The following is a 6,031-nucleotide window of genomic DNA, read 5'->3' as shown; positions in this document are numbered from 1 at the left end:
AATATATTTTTTCTCGGCTCCTAGGGCGCATTGACAAGAATCCAGGTACTATAAAAGTACAGTATTTATATAGATAGGTCTAAAACAATATTTTCAACCTATCACAAAAATAGGTTTAATTGAAATTGGTGATGCCACTGTGTAGCCTTCCCTAGTAAATTTTATAGGATATGATATTTATTTATATTCTCTGAGGCCATTAGTTTTATACAAATTTATATATGTTCTGTTTTTTATTTATATCTGTTGCTATATAAATCATGCATATGTAACATTAATCAGTTTGAAGCAATAATTCTGTTTCACGTATAACAAGGTTTTTACTTGTAGCGACCATATGCTAATTTGATGTATTTTACTACATACAATTGACAATATGGATTTAACATGCTAAATTTAAACTTGTTAAAACAAAACATGAGTGGAATTATAATTAACCTGATTTAGAAGGTTTTAAATTTACACCTGGAACATTTTGTTGTTCCGTTATGTCAAATAGCAGTATCATTCGAGACACAGGATGGCATGCATATTGCTAATAATAGCGATTGGAAGTTGTATAATTAAGAATATTTTTTGGTTTTACGTGAAATAAATTAGCGTGTTTAAGGTTAATCCAATTAGTTTGTTTTGAAAAGACAATTCCTTGCGATTCCTTAGTTGCTTTGTGGTAGTAGAAATACAAAAGTCAGTAAGTCATGGACTAGTTAAAAATGTCGTATATCGATTTGATTATCACTTAATAAAATATTACGATTTTCAGCTTGCCAATAAATATATGCCTATAATGCCTAGTAAGTATATACGTTCAGTTTTGGACAGTATTAATTAGGAAGCGGTAAGTGGGCAAAGGTACAGTTACTTTTTTAAGATTTCAAAGGAACAGAGAGTTTTATTGAATTACTAAGGTATGTATTTATATTTTACATATAATTTTTATATAAATAATTTTTAAAAAAAGTTTATTCCAACTAGTACACTAAAGTTATTAAAAACAAGGATGAAAATTGATGAGAACAGATTCCCGGATTCGGGCTGAAATAAGTCCTTGAATAATTTCTCGCTGTTTGTTCTAATCCGCCTCCTTTCTCACCTACGTGTCAGGAAAGATGATTCATTAGGCAAATAGATTTAATCTGTCTGTTTGCTTTTAATTACTGTTTCAAAAATCTCCTTTTTTTTTTTTTTTTTTTTTATCCAACGAGGTCGTTGTCCAGGAATAAATTTACTATAGAAGTAACCGATGTTGCTTTATTACTATATTTTGTTTATTTATTAATATAGCATTAATTTATAGAAACAATTAATTATCACATTTCAATATGATTTTTATATACATATTTTTTAAAATAATTTATTTATCTTTTTTACTTTAATAAATTGTAATTTAAAATTTAATTTTTCATAAAATGTAATCCTCATATAGGTAAGCCTCCATTCACTTAGAACATGTCATGAGTTCGTTATTCCTACACTGGTTTTATTTGGACAAGTGGTCTCTGACGATGAAGAGAGTAGAAATGCGGTCCCAGTTCGGATTTCCTGCTTAATTTCTTCAACACACAGCTTTTTAATATCCCTCTTACCTTACCAAAATTTCATTCTTAATAATGTTGAATTTTTAAATGATATATTTTACAAACAAAAATCTTTGTATTTTTAATAGTTAATAAAAATTTAAAATATGTTTTTTTGTTCATTTAATTGTTTTCTAGTTTGATTTGTAATGAAACCCTTTTCATAACATAACTAGGCAGGTTTAAGACTCTTGTTTTTTACTACTACTTCCATTGTTTTGTTTTTTAAGAAGCAAAGCATCTTTGTCATCAGTTCATATTCATAAATAATATTAGTATAATTATTTCAAAAATAAATAAAAAGAAAAACGATGGAAAAACAAATACAAAACACAAAACAAATACAAAACACTACATTAAAAGAAATAGGGAAATAAAAAAATTAATTGTGTTCTTATTTTTTTAATCATTAAAGTTTTTTTTTATTCAATTTATATTTTTATTATATATTGTAAATTTGTGTACTCCTGTTCCGATTCACGTTATTTTTATATGTATTGAAATATTTCATATTAGGATAAATGAATAACAGGACTCATTTATTAAATGAGTTCAGGACTCTAGATTTCCTATAAGGAAATCAGACTATAACCAATTTATCATTCATTATTAGATATAGAATAATTTAAATGAAATCAGTAATAATGACAGGAAAGCTACCAGATTATTACGCCTTACTTTATAATTACAGTTGGATAACTTATTGAAATTATTATTAATTCCTTTTCTGCTTCCTGTCTTAAACTAACAATTAACTTTGTAAGTTATAGCTAAGAGAAGTTAGTTATGTTAGAATGTATTACAATCATGTAAGTGATACTGAATTAAATATCTAAGGCAAATAAAGTTTGTCTGGACCGCGTGGATTATTATCCACACGGTTTTTGAAAAAATATATTATGGTGAAATAATTGTTTAAGGAAATATAAGAATCTCCAAAAACTTCAGCTTAATCGAGTCGGTCGCGCAAGTTGTGTACGGTATTGGGTACAAAATTCTACTGTATATTAAACATCTAAAATATTTTCAAATATTTTAAGTGTACCTCAAAATCTCCAATGTTCCTTATGTAACCGATCTAGCCCGAACCAGATATCACTCATTCCATTATATCACTCCCTAACCACTCAAACCCCCTAGTTTCTAACCTTGCATCCTCTTCCATTCCTGACAATCCTCCGAGGCGCCTGAATAGAAGATGGCCAGGAGACCAGCTAATGTAAAATGTCATTAGAGTGCTACCAGTGGGTAGTTTATCTACACGCCTGTAACACTCCATTTTTACTAAGACCATATTTACTAAATGTATTATGTAATATACAGTTTTAAATTTCAATAAAGTTATTAAAAAAAAAAAAATCTAAGGTTACTAATAAGGATTCTGGGTGGTCATAGACACTTATAACAGTGGTTTGTCGTAAACCAAGGGTCTATTTGATTCTATAAAAGATGAAGCCCTCCATAGAAATTCTAAGAAGCTTTTAAGAAGAATACGAGTGAGAACTAGGATTATTATAGTAAAGGTAGACTCCCTGACTGGTAATTGGTAAGGAAACAAGAGGATAAAGAAATTTAATTATAACAGTTTTAGGGTACAATATATGAGGTCATGTTCATCAATAATCATAAATAATTTTGAGTAATTTTTTTAGTGATTTGGGGGGGGGTGGTTAGGGATGGTTAGTGCAGCCGTGCTTACCAACTTGAAGGACCCGGGTTTGAATCCGACTATGGCAGATTACTATTTATTATGTTAGTGTATTCTGTGTTTTACCCAGCCTCTATAAAGGGTGTACTTCTTACTACGTAGTAATTATTCAGGTATTCCTTAAACAAATTGTATGAATAACTGCTCTATAGTAAATATTAGTGGAAGGATGACGAGTATTACTTCAGAGAAAATAAAAAAGAAAAGTATATGACATAGGTGTTCTGTGTTCCTCCTTATACAATGAATGCAATTGAAGATGTGTACGAAAAATATATTCTCTATTTCTTTTTGACTTAACTGACGTAGAATCGATTCTCTTAATACGTGCTTGGGTTCCATACTCCCTTAACATAAATAACTAATAAACAAATAAATAAATTTATAGCGATGCAGGTAATCCAAAACAGACAAATTCCCTTTACTCGTGGGCTACTGATGTTGGGGAGCACTCGGTTGTCGGGGTTTAAATAAAACTGGACCTGCCGGAGCGAAACATACAGATGAGGGGTCCTTGGAAAGGGAATATATTTAGGAAAGGGGCCATCACCTAAAGTGTACAAACAACATAAAAGATGAGACGTACGATGGGGTCATCAATCTTTGTCCTACCGCTACCTCCTTCCAATCACCCTTCTCTCCTTTTATCTTTTTTTTTTCTCAGTCTATTCTAAAATTATTACAATATTTATGAAAGTTTGTATAGAGAACGTTATAAAAGTAATGGATATATACTCATGAAGTATATGATAAACAATAACAAATTGCTACAATATTTATGTACGGTTATTAATTCTATCTAGGAAGTGCAGTAAAAAGTTGTATAAGTCAGATCCTACCGAAGTAGGATTAGTCTTTTATATATGCTTTTAAAAATTGTTTACTTCAGACCTGTAACCCCCTCCCTAGATAGTTGCAATAATCTACTCTGAATAAGAAATACTTCATTTAAATACATTTATAATACAAGTGTATTATAAAATGATTCCTCTCAGTGATTTTACTATCCACAACAAGAGAACAAATACTATTCGAATGTAAAATTAGTTTTATCGTATTAACAAATAGGCATAAACTAATTATTTAATTCATTATGTTTGTTTATATTGATTAGTCGACTTCATTGTCCAAGAGTCCTGGGGAAAAATGTATTTATTTCTCTCCGAACTTTTTATTACTTTAATGAAAGCTATACATACATCCTAGTGAAGAGCGATAACCCTGTCATAGCAAGGCGTAATAAAAAATGGCTGCTGTTTTAAATCGTAAAACAAAAATATTTTTTTTTATTCGGAGCTCAATATCTTTTAGACTACATACAACACTAAAAAAACCTAATAGAACGTCTTTAATGTACAGTAAATTTGCTAAAATATAAACCGCAATAGAAATGTTTACGTTTAATAGATTCCCATATTCGAGTACATGTTTTAAAAAGCATCATTTGATAACAAAATTAGGAAAAATCAATATTTAGTGAATTTATTTTGAAAAACTATGTCTTAGAAATTATTAGACCTATAGATGTATTAGTAATCAAATGAAAGCTAATTGGATGTACTACAATGCGGTTTGTCTTCCTGGGAGTAGCAGTTGATGTTTAGTTGTTTTATGAAAAACTACACCTCAAGAACTAATTATCGTACAGATGTCTATTACCACTCAAATTAAAGCTAGTTAAATGTACAATGGGGTATTTCATAATTATTTTTTCCGTAGGAGTAATAGTTTTCATGAAATTTGCCAAAATAAATTTAAAAAGTATTGATTTTTTGTTTAAAAAAATGTTGTTTTTTTAAAAAAAAAAAAATTATCTTGAGGACTATTAAACGTAAAGCACTCAGTTAGAGCTCATATTTTTGGATATTTACTTTTTCTTACTTTCTTAAAATAATGTCTTGTGAAGTTTTTTCAGTGTTGTAGGTAGTTAAGAATATCAATGAATAAAAAATGAGCGATAATTTTAGGTTTCATAAATAAATCGCAATTTGTTATTAAAAATTACGCACTATAATTTTTTTTGTTTACTTAAAATAACTCATAAATTGTTCTCATATCGTCGTGGGACAATCGACATCTTTTTTATTCTCACTAACTATGGTTGTTAGAGTCATAAATTTGACCCTTGACCATATATCTTTCATTCAAGTAATCGATAATTGGGTTTAAATAAATTTTTATCCTCTTGAGCTCTTGGACTATCAGTTCTTAGTATTCAGTACTCAACATACCTGTGACAAAGGAACATGAGGTGTTATATACCGTTTAATTTTAAGTTCTAATAAAACAATTAATGGAGACGTCCACTGTGGTCAATTACGACAGAGTATGCTATATTTTTACTGATTAGAGAGAATTTCGAAATAGACGAAGTGTTGTTGGCAGCAATAAATAATTTATTTAGTTGAAAAAATTCCAGTTATTTTTTCATCTAAGGTTGAGGAGATTGGTGAAAGATATAATACTCTGAATTTCAAATTTATTATGTACCTAATGAAGAATATAAAATATACCGACATTTGAAAAGTGATTAGTTTTAGTTATTTCCAGCGACAGTATATATATCACCACTATTAAAGAGAGGAGTAGCTCAGTGGGTCTGCTATATATAGCTTCCTGTTTTATCAGCTGTATATCAACTCTGGAGCTGGAACCGACTGGAGTGCACAGCTCCATTAAGTGGGAACTTAACCCTTCAAGGGATAAGGGAGGCAAACGCACACCTTTCTGCTATATCTTTGGTCAA

This window comes from Halyomorpha halys, unplaced genomic scaffold (genome assembly GCF_000696795.3).
Source record: "Halyomorpha halys isolate HHAL.00 unplaced genomic scaffold, Hhal_1.1 Scaffold380.1, whole genome shotgun sequence".
In the NCBI taxonomy this organism is placed as follows: domain Eukaryota; kingdom Metazoa; phylum Arthropoda; class Insecta; order Hemiptera; family Pentatomidae; genus Halyomorpha; species Halyomorpha halys.
Note: the sequence above shows the minus strand (reverse complement) of the source record.